The following is a 26603-nucleotide window of genomic DNA, read 5'->3' as shown; positions in this document are numbered from 1 at the left end:
AAGAGCACAAAATTTCATACGAATAATCTGTTGTTTACAGTGGGAATTATAAGAGCCCAATTTCACAGCAAAACCATGACCCAAAAAAATTTCAACTCTCAATATCTTCTCAACTAATAGATCTGTACTCAAGAAAAGTATAGCATACTACTCAGTAAAACAGAGTGTGTAAGAGCACAAAATTTCATACGAATAATGTGTTGTTTAAAGTGGGAATTATAAGAGCCCAATTTCACACCAAAACCATGACCCAAAAAAATTTCAACTCTCAATATCTTCTCAACTAATAGATCTGTACTCAAGCAAACTATAGCATACTACTCAGTAAAATGTAGTGTGTAAGAGTACAAAATTTCATACGAATAATCTGTTGTTTACTGTGGGAGTTATAAGGGCCTCATTTCACAGCAAAACCATGACCCAAAAAAATTTTAACTCTCAATATCTTCTCAACTAATAGATCTGTAGTGAAGAAAAGTATAGCATACTACTCAGTAAAATGTAGTGTGTAAGAGCACAAAATTTCATACGAATAATCTGTTGTTTACTGTGGGAGTTATAAGGGCCTCATTTCACAGCAAAACCATGACCCAAAAAAATTTCAACTCTCAATATCTTCTCAAGTAATGGATCTGTACTCAAGAAAAGTATAGCATACTACTCAGTAAAACAGAGTGTGTAAGAGCACAAAATTTCATACGAATAATGTGTTGTTTAAAGTGGGAATTATAAGAGCCCAATTTCACACCAAAACCATGACCCAAAAAAATTTCAACTCTCAATATCTGCTCAAGTAATGGATCTGTACTCAAGAAAACTATAGCATACTACTCAGTAAAACAGAGTGTGTAAGAGCACAAAATTTCATACGAATAATGTGTTGTTTAAAGTGGGAATTATAAGAGCCCAATTTCACACCAAAACCATGACCCAAAAAAATTTCAACTCTCAATATCTTCTCAACTAATAGATCTGTACTCAAGCAAACTATAGCATACTACTCAGTAAAATGTAGTGTGTAAGAGTACAAAATTTCATACGAATAATCTGTTGTTTACTGTGGGAGTTATAAGGGCCTCATTTCACAGCAAAACCATGACCCAAAAAAATTTTAACTCTCAATATCTTCTCAACTAATAGATCTGTAGTGAAGAAAAGTATAGCATACTACCCAGTAAAACAGAGTGTGTAAGTGCACAAAATTGCGTGCGAATAATCTGTTGTTTACTGTGGGAGTTATAAGGGCCTCATTTCACAGCAAAACCATGACCCAAAAAAATTTCAACTCTCAATATCTTCTCAAGTAATGGATCTGTACTCAAGAAAACTATAGCATACTACTCAGTAAAATGTAGTGTGTAAGAGCACAAAATTTCATACGAATAATCTGTTGTTTACTGTGGGAGTTATAAGGGCCTCATTTCACAGCAAAACCATGACCCAAAAAAATTTCAACTCTCAATATCTTCTCAAGTAATGGATCTGTACTCAAGAAAAGTATAGCATACTACTCAGTAAAACAGAGTGTGTAAGAGCACAAAATTTCATACGAATAATCTGTTGTTTAAAGTGGGAATTATAAGAGCCCAATTTCACAGCAAAACCATGACCCAAAAAAATTTCAACTCTCAATATCTGCTCAAGTAATGGATCTGTACTCAAGAAAACTATAGCATACTACTCAGTAAAATGTAGTGTGTAAGAGCACAAAATTGCATACGAATAATCTGTGGTTTACTGTGGGAGTTATAAGGGCCTCATTTCACAGCAAAACCATGACCCAAAAAAAAATTAACTCTCAATATCTTCTCAACTAATAGATCTGTAGTGAAGAAAAGTATAGCATACTACTCAGTAAAACAGAGTGTGTAAGTGCACAAAATTTCATATGAATAATCTGTTGTTTACTGTGGGAGTTATAAGGGCCTCATTTCACAGCAAAACCATGACCCAAAAAAATTTTAACTCTCAATATCTTCTCAACTAATAGATCTGTAGTGAAGAAAAGTATAGCATACTACTCAGTAAAACAGAGTGTGTAAGAGCACAAAATTTCATACGAATAATCTGTTGTTTACTGTGGGAGTTATAAGGGCCTCATTTCACAGCAAAACCATGACCCAAAAAAATTTCAATTCTCAATATCTTCTCAAATAATAGATCTGTAGTGAAGAAAAGTATAGCATACTACTCTGTAAAACACAGTGTGTAAGAGCACAAAATTTCATACGAATAATCTGTTGTTTACAGTGGGAATTATAAGAGCCCAATTTCACAGCAAAACCATGACCCAAAAAAATTTCAACTCTCAATATCTTCTCAACTATTACATCTGTACTCAAGCAAACTATAGCATACTACTCAGTAAAACAGAGTGTGTAAGAGCACAAAATTTCATACGAATAATCTGTTGTTTACTGTGGGAGTTATGAGGGCCTCATTTCACAGCAAAACCATGACCCAAAAAAATTTCAACTCTCAATATCTTCTCAACTAATAGATCTGTACTCAAGAAAAGTATAGCATACTACTCAGTAAAACAGAGTGTGTAAGAGCACAAAATTTCATACGAATAATCTGTTGTTTAAATTGGGAATTATAAGAGCCCAATTTCACAGCAAAACCATGACCCAAAAAAATTTCAACTCTCAATATCTTCTCAAGTAATGGATCTGTACTCAAGAAAACTATAGCATACTACTCAGTAAAATGTAGTGTGTAAGAGCACAAAATTTCATACGAATAATCTGTTGTTTACTGTGGGAGTTATAAGGGCCTCATTTCACAGCAAAACCATGACCCAAAAAAATTTTAACTCTCAATATCTTCTCAACTAATAGATCTGTAGTGAAGAAAAGTATAGCATACTACTCAGTAAAACAGAGTGTGTAAGTGCACAAAATTGCGTGCGAATAATCTGTTGTTTACTGTGGGAGTTATAAGGGCCTCATTTCACAGCAAAACCATGACCCAAAAAAATTTCAACTCTCAATATCTTCTCAAGTAATGGATCTGTACTCAAGAAAAGTATAGCATACTACTCAGTAAAACAGAGTTTGTAAGAGCACAAAATTTCATACGAATAATTTGTTGTTTAAAGTGGGAATTATAAGAGCCCAATTTCACAGCAAAACCATGACCCAAAAAAATTTCAACTCTCAATATCTTCTCAAGTAATGGATCTGTACTCAAGAAAACTATAGCATACTACTCAGTAAAATGTAGTGTGTAAGTGCACAAAATTGCATACGAATAATCTGTTGTTTACTGTGGGAGTTATAAGGGCCTCATTTCACAGCAAAACCATGACCCAAAAAAATTTCAACTCTCAATATCTTCTCAACTAATAGATCTGTAGTGAAGAAAAGTATAGCATACTACTCAGTAAAACAGAGTGTGTAAGAGCACAAAATTTCATACGAATAATCTGTTGTTTACAGTGGGAATTATAAGAGCCCAATTTCACAGCAAAACCATGACCCAAAAAAATTTCAACTCTCAATATCTTCTCGAGTAATGGATCTGTACATTTGTTCGCAAATCCTGAACAGATCGGTAATATTGAAAATTTATTTCTCGATCAGTATTTAAGATACGGCCTAATCAAAAGAAAGTAATGCCTACGAAATATCTCCTTAATCACTCTTGGATAATATTTTTCTCGATAATTTGACTGATAATGAGATGATCTATCCAAGGGGGTAATGAATAATTTTTATGGTTAGACTTTGAATAATAAATTTGAGAAAATTTATACAAGCATGAAATGTAAGTTATCATTTACACTTTTTTATTTTCTTCTTCAAGTATATTTATAAAACTTCTTTTCAGCAGTACAAATACTTCACATTGCGACTTATTTCCTTGGTTGTGTTTTGACTTTTTATGCAAATGTTGTGTTTAGATGAAAATTCATGAATATTCTCTGACATGCTCATAAAGAATCTTAATCAGTTCCCTTTTCTTGTAAGGTGCGTAATATATCTGAATCGGCTTTCGACCTTGCGGTGCCTCGGAAAGTGGAATGAAACTTGGAATGTATATCGGAAAGAGAATATTATGAACAAAATTTGAAAGAAAAGAATTTTAGATTGTTGACTTTATGAATAAAAGTAAGGGTTGGAGGTGACTGAACTGTCAATTATCTATTTTGCATTAAGTGCATCGTCAGCATTATTGCTACTATAATATTCTTTAAAGTAAAGGTATTGTAACAAATTAGTATTTTTAAGTGTTATACTTAATATTTTTTCTATTTTTTCTTTTAGGGTTCGTTATTTTAATAAAAATCATATTGCCAGGAACTTAAAACTGTAATATTAATGGTGAAAGCAAAGAAGGTAAAATGACCAGAAGATAATACGTATTTATCTACTATGATCACTAACGAGGGAAAGAATAAAATCTCAATAATAAGTATTAGTAAGCACGTTAAGTTTGAGGCTTAGCCCCATAGTCTCCATGGATCCTCTAGGCTCATTGCTTCCGTAATTTGCACAATATTAAGAAAAGAGATTCATCACTCTTCAAATCACCAAAGATGTTAGTTTTTTTAATGCTTGTTACAATTGTTTGCCATTGCAGCAGTATTATTGGTTTTTTACACCTGCCTAAGGAAACTGGCTCATACTGCGTGAGCAATTCTTTTCTTTTTAGACGACATTTTTTTTTGCCGAGGAGCGACGTGGCGTATAGATATGCGGCGTGAAGATCGATGGAAGTTCGTTGCTCCTAGCCCATAACGTCGTGTGCCTGTTAGAACGTTACGCATTGCTTGCAGACGAGGTGGCGTCACTAAACCACTGAACAGTACTACATTAACCCACCAACCAGTGCGCTAGTTTTCTTCCCGTCTCTCGCATCCTGCGTTCTATCTCCTGCGACGTTTTCTACTTCTTCCATCCCGGCCTTTTTTCAAGCTTGTTTCGATAGACAATGGTACTGCCAGAATAAGTAGGCTAAACAATTTATTTAAGCTTGCAAACGTTCTGCATTAACTGGATGGCATACTGGCAACCATCTCCTTTTACTCACCCCTAGAGACATTATACTAGCGACTTCTTCTTGTGATGTTCCCTTCATTATCATCTAGTAGTTTCCAACTTGACTATGCTGTCGCTGCCATGGATTTTTTCTTTCATTCTCAAGACTCCCTTTATGTAACATTTGGCCCCGGCAGCCGAAACCGAAATATGGAGGAAAAATTTAACGCTAGTAAGTAGCAATCAACGGGAATGATTTATTCTTATCGTTGAATAAGACGAGCGCAGAAAGTTCACAGTTTATACAGTTACAATGTGGCTTTGAGTGTTGAATGGGAGTATCTACGGAGGCATCAACTCCCTGAGGTAGCTTAAATATTTTGCTAAAATCATAAGTTTTACGAAAATCATTTGATAGAAACCGTAAACATCTTGGACGATTTTTATTTAACATTAAGAGTAGAAAGCTCTCGTTTTCACAAAAAAATTGTTAACTAATGTTTAAAGGTCACTTTAACAGTCATATTGAAAACATCTAACTTTTTTTAAAAACAGAACTTGAAGAAAACCTGAGACTTGTATTAAGACAAAGCTATTTATTTATATATTTTCCATAGAAGAGAAATTTCATATTGATCCAATTTTTTTAGGGCCATGACCATGTCTCTGTGAACCGCCCTCTCTGCTCATACATCTACATAACACTTACATAAGACTTTTTCTTTTATTTTCTTTAAAAAGACTCCTCTCAACTTGAATATTCACTACACTGATCTTTGTGCATATAGAAGCACATTTTGTCCTGGAGCTTCTCTTTTTTTTGGTGGCTAAAAGTCCAGGAAAGCCTGCAATGCAGATATCTCCCAGATTGCAAGTAAGATGCTGTGCTGGACCATCATAGCAACTTCATTTTTCCTATTTCTGCAGTTTAAACTAATATCACTTTGTAGTTTCATTATCTGAAATCAGAATCCGCCCAATTGAGACATATTTATCTCTAACAATACATGCTAAGGTACGGTTTATGTTGACATATTGCAGAACAAAAAAGAAAAAAAGATGCAGCAAGCTAAGATATTTACTTTAAGTGGGGACAGATTGATGCAGTGGATACGAGTTTGCAATAGTAAGTTGGATATCCCCTTTTCGATTCCAACGCGTACTGTCTTTTCATTTATTAGTAAAAAAAAAATAATAGTAAAGTATGAGTTAGTAATTAAAGAAAGTATTGATATTTTAATGTCAGATAAAGATAAAATCCTCTCACTTTATTGATTTTATAACCCTCATCTGATTTGAAAAATGTAAATAAATTAGGTAAAAGGTGCGGTAGTTTTAAATATAGTCGGCCACCGCGACTTAATATTACTTTTATTATTGATGATTTATTTTATCTGAATCTTAAATTTATGTGAAAAGAAAACTCTAGTTAGTTGAAGAATATTATTTGAATTTGAAATTAAATTCCACTAAAACAAAAATTATAAAATTTCAAAGAGACCATACTTCTTTTCTGAAATATAATTCTTGGCCTAGTAATATTACTCTGTTTAACTCTGTTACTCGATCTACATTGCCTTAAAATCTGTTCATATTTTTGGGTTGAGGTACATTGTAATAGACTAACTCTATTTTTTTTATAATTTTTTTTCTCCATTTTTTTTTAAGAAGCTCACATTACTACTATATTAATATTAATTGAAACAGGTATAAGTCCCAAAGCCTTCAAGGTTTTAAAACTTTCTGTAAGCCTCTGTAACATTTTTAGAAATGGAAAAGCATAGACTACCTCTTGTATAATACCAGTAATTATTTACCATTGACTCCTTGTAGTGAAATTGGGTTTTATAGCATTTGGTTTCGTTATAATGTGAAGGAGACAGAAATTTCAGTAAAACTCAATATTTTATAATGCTAACTTTTGAATCTGTTTTAAAAACTTAAATTTAGATAAGATAAATTATAGCGTACGCTATGAAAGTGAAACGTATTATTATCCGCACAACGATTGTTCGAATCTCTTAGTGTTAGAACACAATCAAGTGCAGTTAATTGTTTTTACGTTTACTACCTTGTTGTTGACCCGTGAACATTGCATACACAATCGTAGAATAGAAAGTATCATGTACTTGCATATGTTCGATAATCCATTTATGGTTCCATTATTTTTTTTGTCATGGCCCAATAAAATATGATATGACCGGGAGTTTTGGGCTGTGTACAAACAAATAATGCAAGTTCTTAGTTCCTTGAGTGCCCCGTAAAAGTAAGAGGCATTGTGGTACAGGGATGGATTTTATTTAATGGTTTTAATTTAATAAAGTACTTTTGCTAGTCGTCTTCGTCCCCAAAATGTAACTTGGTAGTCGGACGTAAAGCCCACCTGAAAAAATTGGCATTACTTTAATGAAGGCGGTAGCCTTTACTTTCAGTTTCAGAAAGCTGATATTTTATTTCAATAGTTAATTTCTTTTTCAATGATTTTTTCATTAAATGTTTTTCCCTTGAGTTTTTAAAACTTTGTATTAGAGATTGTAAACAAGAAAAATACTTTTGTTTTGCTTCTAAAATCGCGACTTCTATTTTTTTAAAAAAAAATATTGTGATCTGACTTTTTCACTGTTGAAAAAGTAATTATCCTTAAATAAATAAGTTTGATGGATTTTGGTGATTGAATTTAAGGAGGTGTGCTCTTACATCTGACCGGCATTACACTCATGCTAAAATTAAGTCTGAAATGTCTTCAGAAAATTGGGTAAATTAAATTTCTAATAAAGGTAATACTGCTACTTACTTTTGTATAAAATTAACCTTTTTTTAGATAAATCCTAGAAAATAAGATTACAGTGAGCAGTTGCAGTGGACCGCTACCCTTCCTTAAAGGGACACCGTAACTGCCTCCCAACTAAAAACTGCCCTTTACACTGGATGCCTTTAAACCTGCGAATTTCATTTCAGTATAATTTTACTATTTTAAATCTGTTAGGAACAAGTACATAAAATGTTTCTTCAAATTAAGTTCTTTCCCAAAATTTCCAGTCTGCATTGCCCAAAACGTGGGCATTCCATATACTCGTACGTACTCATACTGTTCGTAAGTTTTCTTCTTTTGGCTGACGTTACAAGACAAATCATTTTCGAAAACAGCTCCAACTATATTTAGTTAGAAATCCAATACATCGAACAGTAATTTTTATTAATTTTCATCAATACTATTGATTTTGGGGGTTTCTAGCGAATATAAGGTTTACATTAAATTTGAACAGATGTACATGTCATACGGAACGGTCAAATTGCCGTTACAAATTGTATTGCGCAAGAAGATCGGGGTAGCTGTCAATTACAAGAGTCCCATTCAAGGACAGCTTTAAGTCAATAACCAGACATTGAAATATTCACCACTACATTTATGTATAATGGATGCTAATTGGAAGATATACACTGCATTAGCTACAATGGCGGATCATAAATAGTTTAAGCTGTTTTTGGAAATCTAGGATGGCCATTACCCTTTTCAAAAATACTAATAATATTTTTAGTAAAACAAACTAAAATTGAGTAACACCTGTTTTCAGAAAATTAAAGGTACGTAGAGAATTGCAGTGAAATATGAGTGATTCAAAACTTTTCTTTCTTCTAGTCTGCAAAGAAAAATTTGAAAAATCCAATTAACATTTTTACTGTTTTCGATTATTTTAATACTTTTCTTACCTAGGAGTATATTTTTTGTGGAAAACCATATCGTCACGATACAAATAATATTTTATTAGCACGCCATTTGCAGCATATAATTCTGATAGCCGCCACTCTAACTACCTCACGCAACAATCAACTCATTCTGACGTTTTACTCGTATTTTACATAATAATAATATTTTACTAATTTCTGATTGCTTCTTCCTGTTTCTGTCGTAGAAACTATTCCAACAAGTTTTTATTGGTTGCTGCCCAAGGAGAACTCAGAAGGCTTCTCTAATTTATAAAAATTACAGATTAATGTATCACAATTCCTTCGGAAGAACAACTTCCGCATTTAGCCCAATTTTTTTGTTTGCATTCTCTTATTACTCGTTTTGAATTTTTATCGAAAATACACGTCTTCATGTCTATTTATTTCGATTAGTTTTTTTTTTTAATCGATTTAATGTTTTTGTGTGGTTTATCAATAAAGCAAATCGCAGTTGTTCAATTTTGAGTTTGGTTCAGTAGACACGGTAAGACTATGTTAATTAACTTTGGATGTGCCATCAGGTAGCGAAATCAGTCAATCTTGACTGAATTTTTTCTCCTCAAGAGCTCCTCTGCATCTCCGAGGAACTTATATCAAAAGTCAATATTGAAACTGATTTGGATATCAGTAATTCAAAATTTATAATGATTTTTTTGAAAATTGTCGCACTATATGGCATTGATTTAGACATAGAAAATACATTAATTCATTTAGATAAGTGATATAAAATATTTGAGTACATTTCTGTCGTGAACCTGGTGAAATGTTGAATTCTCTTGGTTGGAATAGTCGAACGTACTAAAAGGGAGATGCAAAGAAATAAGTTTGATGTCGTTTAGAAGACTACACGGTTGCGTTCGACCAAGACTATATTCATTATTATTGATTGCTCATTTTTATCAGTAATGGCATAATCAATAATCTGCAATGGTATCCTTGACTTTTCATTTTTTCAACCATTAATTCCCCTCAACTATCTCTCTTTTATTACATAATTTTATGTCTGATGTATATAAATTTCTTTAAAACGCTGCTAGTTATTGCTCCATTAAGGAGATCAATACTTTTATTTATGTTTTATGAAATCGCATTATATTTTAGAACAGTTATTACACATTATACCTGAATTGTAAAAGTGAAAAATGTGGTAGCATTTCACTACTTTATGTTGTAAACTTAGTTAAAGCGAATAATTCAGAGTTATCAACTGCAAAACTTTAGAACCTAAAATGGGACATGTTGGCTAAGAAATATTTAAGGTTGTCAGTGTTGTTTGGACACGGGAAAGTTGCCAAGAAATGAGACAGATATCTTTTGTCAGACATTTTAATATGTTTTGTTCTTTCCAGGCAAAACAGATAACCTTCAAAGGCAATTAGAAACAGCTTCATTAGATTAGTGAGTTATTATCATTTTTACATCTTTTACGTAAGGTGTAATTTTTTTAAATTCAATTTACGAACAAAGAAAGGTGCATAATAAAAAAAAGAAGCTAGAAACTGAGGTGTGAAACATGATAAGCATCATTCAAATTACTAAAAAATGCGTTTAACTTAATCATTCATTTTCATCATAATAATCATTTTCTTTAATCTAATGAAATAGCAATTAACCAAACCAACGGACAGTTATTTAAATTAAACTGTAAAATAGCTTTCGAATAATGAATTCAAAAGTCTGTATGATATTAAAGATTAATATTGTGACGATTAATATTAATATATAATATATCAATTAAAAACTTACATCTCGTGCTCTCATGTAATCATGTATTTATATGAGTCGTTCTTTTGACAAACCCAACTTTACAAAAACATGGTATTACCGTCTGCACGGTAATTTTCTGCAAAATGTCTCATTTAACCGCTGCAATTTGGTTATGGCAAAACCAAAATAATAATTAAATAAATAAATAAAAAGCTAAACACTGGAAATTAATTTCATTTCTGATTCTGGTAAAAATTACTATAATTTGTATTGAGAATTCACTACTAGCCTTCAAAAACTATCTTAGAAATAGAATATAGAAGGAGTAACAAAAATATTTGATTTGAAGACAATTAGTACAATTACATCTGGAATTGCATTATTATATTGAGTTTCTATTGAGAATATACATGTATGTATAATATGTATTAGCAAATTAAAATTATATATATATACGTTACGTATATATATAAAATAGTTAATGCAGGGGCGACAAAAAAATCTAGAATTAAAAGGGAGTAGAATCAACATCAAGAAAATCGATTCCTTAAAGAAGTGGGACATTCCAGTTTATAGTTCTATGCAGTACCATTCGCAGAAGAATGTAACAGTAGCCAAGATAAGATTTATGTCCTCTAGTTGTGTGAGCCAAATATTGGGATGGATCAGTATTTAAATATGAATCATCTATTCCATAAAACTGCTTCTGGAGCCGCACAATGAAATCATTTGGGCAACTAAGATCATACTCTAATCATAATTGATTCTAGAGTCTCGGTCCAGCAGGCAACCCTTAGGCTTACTAAGTCCAAATGCAAATTGTCCAAAAGTGAAGCCATCAAAGAAAAAAAGCACAATAATTTACAGGAATGGTGGGTGAGAACTCCTGGCTAAGCGTAGGGAGCTACCATACGATCACTACCATATTATTCTATGTCGTGGCGCTATTCGGATGATCGTAGGCCTCCTGACGGATTATGGTAAACTGAGGACGCCTTGGGATGGATGGCCTGCGTTATTTTGTTAGATAAAAGAAGAAACTGCATGCTTTGTGTTATGCAATGCAAAGGGTTGGACGGTCTGCACGCTGTCTAGGAGCTCCTCAACAAGTCCTAAGTCTAATTGTTCTAGATAATAATGGAGAAGGTCAGATACTTAGATTTTAGTAGGTTTAGGAACTATGATGTCACGCTTCCTTTTTTGTTTTTTGTTTTCTTTTTTTGGCACTGGCTTCCGCCATACAGCCAGCATCGTCTAGGTGCTTATCACTAGAATATCACTCACTCTCCATTCTTACTTATAAACACATTCGCTTCACACATTCATCCCTCTATTATATCCAACTATTTACATATACTACAACTAATGGATGGATCAGTACTCTATATTCCTGCCATCCTTATAGCTTAACCGAAATTAAAATCACGTAATCCTTCTGTAATCATTTTCTTGCATTCATTCTATAACTTTGAAATACATTCATATTTCATTGCTAGCTCTGCTATAGATTTAAGCACATAGATGTTGCTGGAGAATATTATGTCTTCGTAGGGAAATGGTGCATCTAAATACCTGTATATGTCGTCAAACATTCGTTTCCTTTCTACCACATAACGTGGACATATCATTATTATATGTTTGAAATCCTCCTCCTCATTGCAATCTACGCAATGATTCCACGCTCCCTTTAGTAGTATTCTTAAGACTCATTTACATGATTACATGAGAGCACGTGATGTAAGTTTTTAATTGTTATATATTAATATTAATCGTTACAATATTAACCTTTAATATCACACCGACTTTTGAATTTATCATTCGAAAGCTATTTTACAGTGTAATTTAAATAACTGTTCGTTGGTTTGGTTAATTGCTATTTCATTAGGATAAAAAAAATGATTATTATGATGAAAATGAATGATTAAGTTAAACGCATTTTTTAGTAATTTGAAAGATGCTTGTCATGTTTCACATCTCAGTTTCTAGCTTCTTTTTTTTATTATGCACCTTTCTTTGTTCGTAAATTGAATTTAAAAAAATTACATCTTACGTAAACAATGTAAAAATGCGCTAAATATATCCGCTAGCTTGTTTGAAAAGAAAAATTGAGTATTTCATTTTTTCTATTTCTGGTTTTGTTTGCCACAGATATAGTAATACTTCTTTTATAATTTTTTCATTTGTACTTTTCGAAAACAAAACAATATCCATTAAAACATTTTATTTTCTGTTTTGTTAATGGCTTTCAATAGTTTTTTGCGTGTTGATGAAATTGGCCTGGTGATACAGGTTCACTAACACAGCATTCAATTTTGTGAAGAGGGAGAAATGGAAAGGCAATCCCTTGAGACTGTTGTTCTAGCCTGTGTACTCGACAAGGAAAAACATTGTCGCTTTTAAACGCCACCACTTTAAGAAGAACCATGATGAAATTATAAAATAGAGAGTATGGTAACAAAAAAAAATTATATTTTTATTATTTATGTTTTTATTCCAACTCCATTTATTGTTTGGAAAAAATGTTTTATCTGTTCTGAAAAATTTAATTATACAACATATCGTCATTTTCTATTTTTAAAAAAAATCGACCTAGTGATAAGTAATAAACAAAAAATTATGTTTTTATGAGCCTCTTAACCGTGAATTCAACCTTTTGGAAGATGTTACGCTAGTCTTCAGGTTGTTGAAAGAAAGTCGCCTTTAGTTTAGACAAGTAATGTCTTTAAGTTCTCGTTATTTATTGTGCCCCTGAAAAACCAAAGCGACGATCATAGCGATTCTTTATTTTGTAAGAAACGTTTGTGGGTGAATTGTGTTCTGAGTTATCTGAAGCAGAAAGTACTGTGCAGGATGTTTAGTTAAAAACTTAAGAAAACGCAGTGGCTAGTTGGCTTGAAAAGAGTAACTTGGAGAAAGTGATCACCTCCCTTACTCTAGGCAACCACGATCGTCCTTCTTTCTCCACCAAGGCAATTCATAGCTAGTCAAACAACTAGAACTTGGAATCTAAACAACTCTATCTTTTCCTGCAGCATCTGGCTCAACCTACAATCTTCGAGAGTCAATCTGAATGAGTAGTCAATCCCAGAATTCCGTTTTAGAGAGGTTTAGCTACAGTTTTAAAAAACTAGTTTGTTGCCTGCAGTAGCTGTAACACATATTAATGCCGGTGGTTAATTGAAAATATGGTTACTGTCTGTATTAGTTATGGCTGGTGGCCACTAACGTCGTGTCTTCTACAAACTTATTTATTAGTATCGTTTAAGTTGGTCAAGGCGAGCGAACTGTACAGGTTGAAAAGCAGGTTCATGATTAAAATCTTATTAACAACATAATTTAAAAATTAACTATTCTGATAAAATAAAGATAGATATAAAAATTAGAAATAATTTATTTTTGGAACACTCTCTGTACCACTCATTTTTTTGAAACTAAAATATTCACAGATGGTTTATTGAGACAAACTTCACATAAAATAGAGTATTTATTTCGTATTAATAACTATTAAGGGTTTATTGAGGGTATGTTGGTAGACATTAAACTTATTTGTATTCTTTCGTTTTCTTTTACAAAGCTTGCATTTCATTAGAATTCTAATTATACTGCTACCTTATTATGTATCAATTTTTTATGTTGGCTTTATTAAATGGGTATACGCCAGTTTTTGAAACACAATGCTCCTACATTTTTTGCTAATCTTTTGCTGTTAAAAAAGTTTACAGAACTTTACTAAATTAAAAGTAAATATAATTCAAACATTAATTAAATATCCCTTGTAACATTGCACCCTGAGAAATCTAGAAACAGCCCATTCTAGGGCTCTTATATTTTGGCTGATTCAATATTATTATATAAGAGGTGTATAGTATTAATGGGAAAACAATTTTTTGACTTTCTGTTTGAATTATTTTTATTCTGCGAGAAATTACGTTAGCAGATATCAAGGGAAAGAAAGCATTTACCGAAGTGCCCACTTGCAGAAGTGTCACATTAAGATATTTATTAAACCAATCTACCAGTTTCTTATGGTTCTATCAGCTTGTTACAAGATCTGTCCAAAATGTCAGAACAACTACTTTTGAAAATAACATATCCTCCCACTAGTTAGAATTCAGAGTTGTTCATTCAGCAACAGGGATATAACTTTATTGCTTCCTCCTATGAACTGAAACAGTATTGTTACTCTGCGATTTCAGTTTTGTGTTATTAGTAAATAACATAAATAACATACAGTAGTATGTACTCGTATCATAGCGTGTGCATCAGTAAATAAAGATTTATCTATTTGTCAATCTATCTACTTGACTACGACAGAAAGTGCAAAATAAGTCTAAATCCAAAGGGAAGTAAGAAGACTGTTCCCATTTCAATGCACTGAGAAATTGCAGATTTTCTACAGCAAAGTCTACTGTCAACGATTACAAACTCGACATCATCAGTGCTCTTTCACGGTTTAGAAACCACTTCTAACAGCTTTCTCTTAGTAAAATAGCTTCGTTTTTCTGTACAACCTCTTGCTTTGGTTTTAGTTTTTTGCAATCTACTTCATATTTGAGACAGAACACAAGAGACTGATCGAAATGTCTACGCCATCTTACGCCCCCTTTTTCTTCACCCAGACCAGACTAAGTCTAGTCCTCCTTGTTTGTCTGCCTTCAATAAGTATTGCAATTCCTCTCTTGAATATTCTCTTTATGTTACTTGTAAAATATTCTGGAGAAATAAATGTAAGAGTTGAATGAATACGTTCTGCTTTTTTTCAATTTTTGCTTTTAAAGGACTTTTCTGACGACGTTAAAAACTAAAAATGAAGCGCACACCACTTACTTTATCACTTATTTCAACTAGCATATTCGTTAAGATGAGCTTAATGTTTAATTAAAAGCAGTGGCTTGCTTTTTCTTTTTTGTTAATAATTGTTGATAGCTGTCCTCATCTATTTATTCATTTTATTTTTTCTGAATTATGTTTAATTGTATCTTCTGAGGTTGCTGTTATGAGCAAAACGCACTAAACCTCAATACTGCCTTTACTACTAGAATCATAAATTTGTCTGCGACCGACGACAATAGTTCGTCGCTTTTAATTAGCACAAAAATGTTACATGCAATACCAAAACGCAAATGCCTATTCTACAACATAAAAAAAACAAAATGACTTAAATTTAATATAATCAAGTCCCTAAAACTGCATCAATTTTTTTTATCGATTTCATTTTAATTGTAAACGTTTCCTAAAGTGTTTGAAACTAAACAGATGTCGTACAAAAATAATTTGTCATTTTATATTTTGTTTTAAATGTGTGGAAGGATACTTTATTTTTGTTTATTTATCTATTTTTAAATAATTCTCTGGAATTCATGATTTTTTTTTTTTATTCAAGTGATTTATTATTGTACATATTCAGAGAAAGGAGTGAGAAATTTAAGTACATATGTTAAGTCGTAACTTTGTCATTGCTGCTAAAACTCGAACGTCTCTATTTTCAGCAAGAGATCTCAAAATAAGTTTTTTTATTTTGTTTATAATTTTAATTAATTACTACTTATTTTAAAAATCCATCTTATGAAATACTTTTCTTATAATCTTCCAGGTTAAAACAGAGTTTGTATAAAATGGAAATGTAACAGAGTGTTCAACTATTAATTAAGATAATTAAATAAAACATTTCAGTGACAATCAAAAGTATTTTTGCACAGATTAACATTATTTTGTAGTCTCTATGCTTAAGTTTATATTCTAATTTATTTATTTTGAATACCTTTAAACCAAAAAACGTTCCTTTATCTTTTAAATTTGGAAGGCTCAAATTTCAAGGAAGTTGTGGAAAGTTATGTCTTTTCGTAGTCAGCCAGCGATTTATCTTACCCATTTCTAGAGCATTTAGTTTCTTTCTTTTTTTAAAGTAGTAACTTGAAAAGTACGTTTAATACTCCGTCTCTCACTTTTATGTCACAAGGAAAAGTAACAAATATTAGCTAATGTTATAAATTCAAAATACACGAACAACACATATACGTAACCTGAGATATACCAATATAAGTATTTATAGAAATTAGGTGGTTCTTTTGAACATTGATTGCAAAGATAATGTACTTCAGTAATATTCGCTTTCAATATACTTTAATGAAATTGTTGAATTTCACAGCTTCCTCAATTACCCCTCAAATTCCGTTTTCTGAAAAAAAATAAAATGTAAGCCAAAGTGATTCTCTAACTCTAATAAAATAAGTCTAATAAAAGGTTATATTTAATTTCAAATAAAACCAGTGGCGATCATCTAGGCTTAACAATTTCTGAATATTCGAAAAGCTTTAAAAGTTTTGTTACACTCATACTCCTGGGGAACTACCATTCTTTCGTCTAGGTAATGTTTCAACACATTTAATTCGCGTAAATTTATTCAGGCGTTGAAACGATAGAATATTCTAAAAAGATTCTTCACAGTGTCTTAACTTCTTCATCCTTAAAAATCTCGCTTTAAATGAAGTTCCCTACACAGAAAAACTCAAATTTAAGTTTTAGAACCCAGCTCAAAGTGTCTTCATGAAATATTAGAATCATTTTCAATACGATTTAGTATTGTGGCTTTAGATTGTGGATTTAGTAATGTGGATTAAGTGATAAGCCTTAGTTCCTCTAAGCTTTCCTAGCTCTTCTTTTTGGCTAAAACGAAGCATAAAATTTTAATTTTCTGAATTTATTTATTTTTGAGTAATGGAATATTTTTCTTGTTTAGGGCAGAAATGAGTTATTTAAACTATTAGAATTTAAATGATGTAATGAAGTTTTAGCTTCTTTTATTACGTAGATGTAGAGCGGGGACCTTCCTTTTGCAAATTGCGTCAGAATTAGTACCTCTTGGATGGTAAAGAAGTAGAGGACCATGCGATGTACGAGTGGTTGGAGATGAGCTTGCTGCAAGTGACAGATGATCGATTACTAGAATACACTCGCTAAGTATTGCACCTCAGTCTAACTATATCCTATATGAAACTTAGGCCCACTGCACACAATAGCTCCTATTTTTAAACTTGCGAATTAAAATGCTCTCAAAACGTAATTATTTAGGCGTTTCTTACCTACAAGCTGTGATCGGATTGTTACGAAAAAGTTGAAGTGAAACCAACGAGGCCTAAATTTTATACCATATTTAATTCTTATCACCATTATCTAGATTGTAATACTGCAGATTACACCGCAATGCTCTTAGGGAGACCCAAATCCATACTCAAAATGTATTTACTTTTTCTAAGGGAAATTAGAGGTTAAAATAATGTTACTAACAAACTAAAATAGGTGTAGTAGGCTGCAAAGTGCACAAGATTTATCGGCATCGAAATAATTGCACATTACATAAATGTTTATTACATATTTTCTTACCATTAATCTAAGTTTACTTATATTCATATTATACTTAACTTTGAAGCGTGGCTTATTTGAATAATAGATGATATAGTTACGTTAAGAAAGGTTATATGTACTGCTTAAAATTGTTTCAACTTCTTGTCTTATTAAATAATTTATAGAACACATTAGAATGTACTGATAATTTTCCTATATTAATCTTCGCTTCTATTTGCTTTCAAACCCAGAACTGGAAAGATTATTTATGAGTTAATTCGCATTCCATTGTGCCTATCAATTCTAAAAGTTTTAAAGAACATAATTTAGAAAGACTGAGGGATGAATCCAGAGTGTAACCATTCAAATTCTGTGCTCGGAAAAGGGTTTGGAGCAAAGATATAGAACTAATTTTAAAAACCTTAATTAGTATTAAAAGTTCAGGCAGTACAACTTCCGGCAGTACAACCCTCCTGAACTTTCATCATTAAGTTAACATTTTAGTTTCGAACCTATTGTAATATTTAAGACAACTGACTTTCAGCACAATTTCGAATTATGAAGAGGATTTAGTGATGAGTTACAGTTTTGCTAATTCCCGTAATAAATTGCCTGATTTATTTAATAACTTATTTCCGGAAATTTATTTTGGCAATAAATTTAATAAAGAGAAATTATAATTAAAGAAACAAAACTTCTTTTTTTTTCTTTTTTTTTTTTGAGGCACAACTCACAACTTGAAAATAAATTCTAATCATTCTAATTGAAAAATTCAAGAATAATACGGATAGAATACATGAACAATGGAATTCTATTTTCAGCTTTTACTAAATTGCATAGTACTAATCATGGCTGAAATTCTCAACAAAACCAATGAAAAGAATAAATAATTACGAGTAGATGTAACAAGAATCTGTAGTTAAAAAAGCAGTTTTATTTAACCATTAACCCTAGGTAAACATAAATCCTTCACTTAAGCATGATTAGCTACGATTTCACTGTTTACAAGAATAGTTTTGCTAACTAAAGCAGGGAGTGATTTTTCACATGGGAATGCTCGCTGGCGACAAAAAATATACATCATTTTTGTAACTATTGTATAATTAACGATACATTTGCAGAGGCGAGACACAGATACCCATACCCCTATTAAAATAAATGTTCTAGCCTCTATTCTTAACGCAAGTCCTGTGAAACCCATTGGCCTAAAAGAGCAATTGCACTAAAGCTGATCTGCTCTGATATTCTTTAAACTTGGGATTTCGATGAGACATTTAGTATTCGTCACCGTCGGGACCTCGAGGAGTTGCATTGCATCTACCTCGACCATCTGAAGCTAGTTAGATGGACTTGTATATTTAACATTGGTCATCACTGTACCTCTCCTCTAAAAACGGGGATATATGGTCCATTTCTTTAGGAACTTTGGCCTTTCTACGGCTATCCCAAACAACACTCTATGCTCATCTGATACTGCATGGAGAGCCTGCTTCCCAAGCACTACTAACAAAAAAAAAGCTTATTGTGCCGACGCTTGTAGGTCTAATCGGAGAAATCTGTTTTTTTGTTTTGGAAGGGTGTGCAGTGGCAAAACGACTAGCCCAAATAGCTACATCAGGCCAATCTAGATAAGTCGCGTTCACATTAAAAACCTAATTTACTCTCTTGCTACCTTTTCCTGATACCACATCAGTAGCGGAAATAAAGAGAGAAATGTGGTCCATCTGAGAGTTGCTATTTCCCTTCGGTGTGTGGTGTCAGTGTTAGAATGTCAAAAAGTAGTTATTGTAGACTAGACGTGGCTTGTTCATTTCCCCCAAGAGATATTTTTTTTGAAGAAATGAGAAAAGTTTAAAGCATACAATTTTGAGATGGCTTGCAAATAAAATTCAATCCTTAATGACAGTAATGTCAATTAAGATTAAGAAATTATTGAAGAATTTCTTAATTCAGCAGAAATCATAGTTTTTTTTTTGTTTTTGTATTAGTTCCATTACTAGATGCTTAATTAACCCAATGCGTTAATATTATTTCATCTAAAGAGTATTATAGACAATATGACGTACAGATAATTACTTAAATTATCGTAATGGACCAGTGGAAAACCAACAAAAACATTCTCTTCTCGGAGCGCAAATAGCATTGTAGCTGGTCTGTATACATGACTTTTATGGCGCTAGTGTTATTTAGTGCTGGCAATAAAATAACCTCCACCGCATAAAGGAGTACTTAACAACCTCTAAACAGTACGTACGCACTACATGTCAGAAATTTGTAGCATACTCGTGGCTCTCAGTAAAGCCTGATGTTAAAAAAATAATTTTTTTTATGTTTGAAACACTAAAAACTCTTTATAAAATAAACACCGCGATTTCAAACCTTTTTTTCTTTTATGGCGACCAGGTTTAAAGTTCAAACCCTGTCTTTCTAATTAGGAGTCTAGTGCGAGGCTTAAAGCTGGTAGAACTCATCTTTCGACTCCGCAAAACGGAATTCTTAGTTCGTTTTTCTTTCTTATACGTATAACCATTAGATGCTCTGGTTGACTAGACTCATAGATGCTGATCTTCATGTACACATACATATGTGTACTACTAAGGTATATTTCAACGTTAAGCCTTACAAAAGTGTTTTTCAAGACTTGAATTTAAAAATAATAATAATAATAGTAAGATATGAGGGAGGGGATTAGCTATGAGGTTAGCATACTGGACTCCCACGCGGAGGTCCCGGGTTCGAATCCAGCAGCTGACCCTTAGATTTTCTCTTCCTAGGAGCTTCTTACAGCTCACTGTCCGGTGATGGACAGTGTTGTCTGTAACGAGAGAATACTGTCCGGAGGCCGGCAGTGCACTGGAAAAAGCTCCGGGCGCTAATAACCTCAGCTGTTGATGCGCCAAAAAAAAAAAATAATAAAAAAAAAATAGTAAGATATGAAAAAATTCAAACAAAAAGATAATATACAAAATAATTTATATTTGCCCTTTCTAGAAGGATGACGCAGATATCTAATTTGAGAATACCAAAGTTATCTAAAACTAGCAAATTAACTATACTTATTGAAGAACATTGATTATCAAAGCAATAATTAGTCAGTTGATTAAATATTTATAAATATTTTGGCCAGCTTTGATCATTCCGATGAATATTATTTTAAGATAGTTGACAGAACTCAGATGAAATTTGACTGGCATTATGTAAATCCAATTACTCTCATCTGGAGAAAGTTGAAGTTGTGCATTAATATCCTAGGGTCTAGGATAATTTTTCACGATAATTTATTACTTCTAGCCGTCAAGAAGGAATGTCTAGTGCAGTACGGAAGAAGAATTATCTCGAGAGCGTTCTCAAGAACTCGTCCAATTTCGTCCGCTAATCTTCAGTTGTATATCAAAACCCGCTTATTTGACTTAAACTCATGTTAAGACGATTCGAACCCTGATCTAATCCTTCCAAAGCAGCAAAACGACTTATTTAACGTGGTTTTTCACAATTAGTCTGGTGACTTAAATTTTTAGGATACAAAAAATGCAACTACACTTTTTAATATTGGTTTTTAACCAATTTAATGTAATTTTTTTTTTCACCTTTTTCTAATTAGATGGTTTCCCAAAATTTGATCTCCTTGTTTTATCTATAAAGTTTCATAAATTTTCCCCTTCCCTTTTTCTGTTAATACAATTGTAATTTACCTATATCTGGTGCTGACGTCGTTAGATTGGATTTTTAAAATTGTCAAGTGTGCTAGATGTGAAGGTTCAAGTATGTTCGAGTTCTGCAGAAGTACCTGTCGTAGACAGTCGCACAGTCAGTCTGAAGCAGAGATCCTATTGAGATACTGAATGATGGGGCCGCAAGCATGATTTTAGTCCAGAGATAAAAAATACTTTAGAATAAAAAATTGTGAGGCACACCGACTATCATTTACGGCACTTTTCTTCTTCAATTTTGTACCGATAAACATTAGTTGGCTTTAAAAGAATTTCAAACAAAAGCCATAGATTTTATCTGAACTCAAAGTTTCAAAATATTCGCAGTTGTTTTCTTCAAAACTAAAAATTAACTCAATACTATAATTCTCACTAATAGTGCCTGTTTCAATGCAGAGAATAGAAAGTCTATCTTACACCGCTTCATAAAACTGCCCTAATTGGTATTTTTAATTAGAAAGGTTTCAAATAAAAGTTTTAAATTTATATGTATAAAATTAGTAATTGTATTTCCGATAAAAAATATCCGGAAATTGGGTTCGACCGCCATACTACTCTCACTAGGCGTAAGAAAATGTAAAAAGCTCATCTTAGAAGAGGAAATAATGGAGAATCACATTTAATGTTTGTAATGTCAAGCCAGAAATTGTAAACGGTCAAATGCAGCAGGTTTTACAATACAATAAGGTGGAAGACGGGTGTTTGTTAGCATCACACTTAATTACAATAGAAGACTTAATTACTCGGGTCATGTAGGAGTTACAAAGGTCTGCCTAGTCCATTAAGATACTCTATTGCCTATATTTATATTTAGCATTTATTGCTTAGGACAGTTACTTCTTATTTATCAGCTAATCTAGCTGAGAATCATTGTGTTTATTTCCCGCTGTTCCGATACAACTGTTTAAACTCATATATTCCCTATTCTGGGCTATTTTGGCTCTTTCTTTCGACCCATTCATTGGTTGGTATTGGTTATCATCGATGGTATTTGTCCTCTTACGAAAAATCTCAGACAATCTTAGATAATATTCTCTGAAAACTGGAATTCTCACGATGTAGTTGGAAAATATTCATAGAAGTGGGTATTTATATTAAATTTCTAATTGATTTCAATATAATTATATTCAATACTAAATACAATTCTGGATGACTTACTATTGTTTACAAATTTTAGATATCAGTAGCAATTCTTATAGATTAAATTTATAGTAATCGAACAAAATAAAGTAATATTATCAATATTTTTCAACGTTTATTCAGAGAATCATCTTTCTGGAGTTCTAATCAGGATACTAATCTATAAACTTTTGCTTATTCGCTGAACTAAAATTTATCTTCTTTTCATAAATTTAACCGAGTGACTGTGGTTACTTAATTAATGATGAAAGATAAAACGTAAAGAAGACATCACTTTTCTTGCTTCAACTAGCTCAAGTAGACGCAAATGTGAAAATTTATTCTGAAAAAATTCTGATAGTTTGAAAAAGTAAATTTTATTTTACATCCATATTCTAAAGAAGAGCAAAATGAAATATATCTTTTTCTGCAATCAAAATTGTAACATAAGATGGATGAAGATGGACGAATTTACTTGTATTTAATTTAATTATTAAGTTAAACATCATTCTCTGCAGTTACTAGCGCATTGATTGGTTACTTATTCGCTAGTACCTTTATCAGGAAGTAATGTATAGCTGTATGAGGGCTCCAGATTAAACATTAATAATAGAAATCCCATGAAGTTCTTCACAATAGAATTGTGAAGTTAAAAAAGCTTGTTGTTCCTTTGATTACTTAAATTGAGGAGGAAGGAGTTTTCATTGCCTTCGAGTGAATACCCAAAGGTAGAGAACGTAAAGTTGAAATTGTACAGTAGTGTCGTTACGACTGCAAGTTTACAAGAAATAACTAAGTGTATTTCTAGAGTATTTTTGCTTAAATAATTCTTACATTACGCATGTAAAAAAGTGAAGAAACTTTGGTAAGATTAGAATACTTTCTCTCGCTAGTAATGTGAGGCAGTGAAAAATGAATACACGATTTCATTCTTAGTTTGTTGTGGGATTCTAACATGCCACTTATGACTACATCCTTCTGCATTGGAAGCCATATTTCACTAAGAAAATTATAGATGACTATCGGTTGACCCACTTTGCTTAGGCCCACTTTATAAAATATTAATGAATGGGTGCCATAGTTATTGTTTGATATGGATGTGGGGTACGAAGAGAGTGTATCTGTGACCCGGAGGCGCTCTTAACTCCACAGGTGAGGTCGCCAGATCGATATACAACTACAGCACTCTGACCTCTCCGTTCTGTACCGATCCAGCTTCGCTTTTGGAAACCTATTCTTTCAGAATTTCTCGCGCAATTCTTTTTGAGCCATTACTTTGAGTAAGTCTTTATCAAGAAATTATATCTTACTGTCAACGTTTTCTAAATGTATTCCTGATTCAATGCTTTTCTGTTCTTAATTTTGGTTGAGAAATTTTTTTTTGGTCTTCGAAAAGTTGTTTATGACTTTTTCGTTTATATCTTTTGTAAAAGAGATATTATTTTTAATCTTAAACAAATGTGCGCATCTCACAACGTCTTTTTCCTTCGCTTCAAACATATAATAAGAAGTCAGAACAAAGCCCAAAAGCGAAGAATTAAACCTGTGAGACTGAACGTGTTTTTTTTTTGTCGTAGTCACGCACAAAAACTTTCATTACAAGTTTGTTTTTCATATTGTAAGTGCTTTGTTGCTGATTACAGGCAAATGTCCGCTAACGTTGTGTGTTCACAAAACAAAATATATTGGTCAAGCGCCTTGAATGAATCATATTCTTCTCGAGTCTATAATGCGCTACCACGTATTAATCGGTCTATTTTTTGGGCAGAGGATAATATTGTAAATAGTGCAGTACATTTTAGCTTTTAAATAAAAAGTAGCTACAGGCTAGACTCGAATTGGGGACCTCCCAATTACTGGTCCGAACTTTTAACCTCTAGAGAAGTTTAAACTGAATTCTATTTTAATTTGAAAATGAATTTTAAGAAAATACTCATATTCTAATCTTGTTAACATTAGATGCTTATAAAAGCATTTTTGTTGTCTGTAAGTATGAGCTGCAATTCAGACGGTTCACCCATGATATTTAAGCGTTAAAATCAATGTGGTTCTTTAATCTCACTGACATACGTGCCTAGAATTTCCATAGCAGCAAAAAACTGGAAGGTTAAAATAAATTCAGCGTATTATGAATTGTTTTATTTATGGAAGGGTCTAAGCAGACAACCGTCCCCACTCAATGTGAGTAATACGGTCTAATGTCGTTAGTTTGTGTATTTTCGTGAGTCCAAATTCCTTTTTTTTCAAATTAGGCTGAGCTTTGTTAATGTTCGTGTTCGCGGTATTTTTGTCCGGCACCACTCTTTACAATTAATCTTGCCAATTTCTCACCCTGTCTTTTGATTCTTTTAACTGTTTTGGGGAAAACTTGTCACGCTTTCATTACTTGCGTTTTTCTCACCATCAATTGCATTGGTGCATTAGACATAATAGTAACAGTAGGGTTATTATTTACATTTTTTACTGTTTGGTAGTTATTAGAGAGAAGAAGTGATCCTTCCCCGCAGCCACTGACCCCTTTAAATATTAAGACAAGTAATAAAAATTAATTCAGAAAGAGCTAATAAGCAGCCAAGGTTAGAAACGATATGGAGAGAAAATTAACAATTAAAACAGAAAAAACGAAACAAAAAACTGTTTTCAAAAATTCAACTTTTTATAATTTTGTCTACAAGAGTTCAACAACAAATGTAAGCTAATGTATCACCAACTACACACTCTCCTTACCACTTAAAAAGCAAACAACTTAAATAACAAAAATTAAGCTACCCCTCACAAAGGCGACTCAGCAGTCCTGTCCTGAACAATGGTAATAAGTTAGTTCCTCCACGCAGTGTTGAGATAAAGTTCCTATATTTTATCTTGTGAGGAAAGTTCTGCATGGAAATGTAAAAGTTTTCTAGCTAAAATGAACTATATGTCATTTGGAGTACATTTACCACATGGCAAACTGCTAGCTAGCAAAGTGTACAATTTTGTTGCAGTTCATTTTATATAAAGAACTGTGCACAATGAAGTGTTATGAAATTACTCGTTAATGTAAAAAACATTGTATATATTTTCTTAAAAGAACGATTTAATTGATTGATTCAATCAGATGTTACAGAAGGATGTAGTTCTGTTCTTTTCGCCGCTGCAAACATCAAACCTTCTTCACTTATCAACCCTTTCTTAAAGGATTCTCTTTATTCCTTTCACTCTAGCGCATAAACAGTGCAATTTATATTTTACTGCTGTTAACTTAAGGATTTCTTTCTTCTGTTCTCTTGGTGCGTGATTACTTGTTGCACAAAAGGCAGTTTTGAAATCACTCTGTGTACATATTTATGTTTAAGAGAGAGTCAATGTGCCTAAAGTGGTCTGCAAAAATCAAAAACGGTAAATAAAGTTCAAATTCTGTACATGCCTTAAGAGCACGAGACCCGACAGAAAGCTCTTGGACAAAATCAATTTACTGGAAGAACCACTTTACTGAATTTTTCTGTTCCTCTTGAAAATAAAGAAATTAGTACTCGATGATTTCTATTTGAGTCCCACAGTCACTAAATAGGCGAGTGTAAAATAACATTACTACTTTACTTCCATCCTATATTGAAGTTTGTATAAGTTTTGAAAAGCCTCTTTAAGCGTATTTATTTATTTATTTACAAGACGGGCAATCACCCAGTTACAAAGAAATATAATTTAAAATAACATTTAATAATAACTCAATATATAATAATTATAGAATATACATATATCATACATTTATACATATATATATCATAGAATAGAAATAAAGATAAAATAGAAATAATATATACACATAATTTACTTAATAGATAAACAAAATACTTCAAAATATGTACTATAAAATATACTTTAAAAATAGAAACTTTACTCAATTAATAAATCTTTATATCACAAATAACCGGTAAGTTTTCCCTAGTACCAATCACCGCAAAATCAGCTGTTTAACAAATGTTTCAACTCGATCATGTTGGTGTTGAATATATCAAAATCAGCGGGTAGA

The 26603-nt window shown here is 32.2% G+C and overlaps 1 protein-coding gene and 1 long non-coding RNA gene across 16 annotated transcripts in view; both read left to right on the top strand.

Moving 5' to 3' along the window:
• LOC141448795 (uncharacterized) overlaps nucleotides 1-14093 on the top strand; it is a 33559-nt gene extending 19466 nt beyond the window's left edge. The window contains exons 5-6 of the long non-coding RNA XR_012455219.1: nucleotides 4269-4542; nucleotides 12671-14093. This is a non-coding gene — a long non-coding RNA (uncharacterized lncRNA). The remainder of the gene's footprint in view (nucleotides 1-4268; nucleotides 4543-12670) is intronic.
• The window catches only part of Stacl (SH3 and cysteine-rich domain-containing protein), a 235961-nt gene that overhangs the window by 72649 nt on the left and 136709 nt on the right, over nucleotides 1-26603 (top strand). The window lies entirely within an intron of this gene.

Source organism: Rhodnius prolixus, unplaced genomic scaffold (genome assembly GCF_049639745.1).
Source record: "Rhodnius prolixus isolate KJV_2025 unplaced genomic scaffold, Rpr scaffold_2, whole genome shotgun sequence".
Classification (NCBI taxonomy): Eukaryota; Metazoa; Arthropoda; class Insecta; order Hemiptera; family Reduviidae; genus Rhodnius; species Rhodnius prolixus.
Note: the sequence above shows the minus strand (reverse complement) of the source record. Positions and strands in the feature narration are given on the sequence as shown.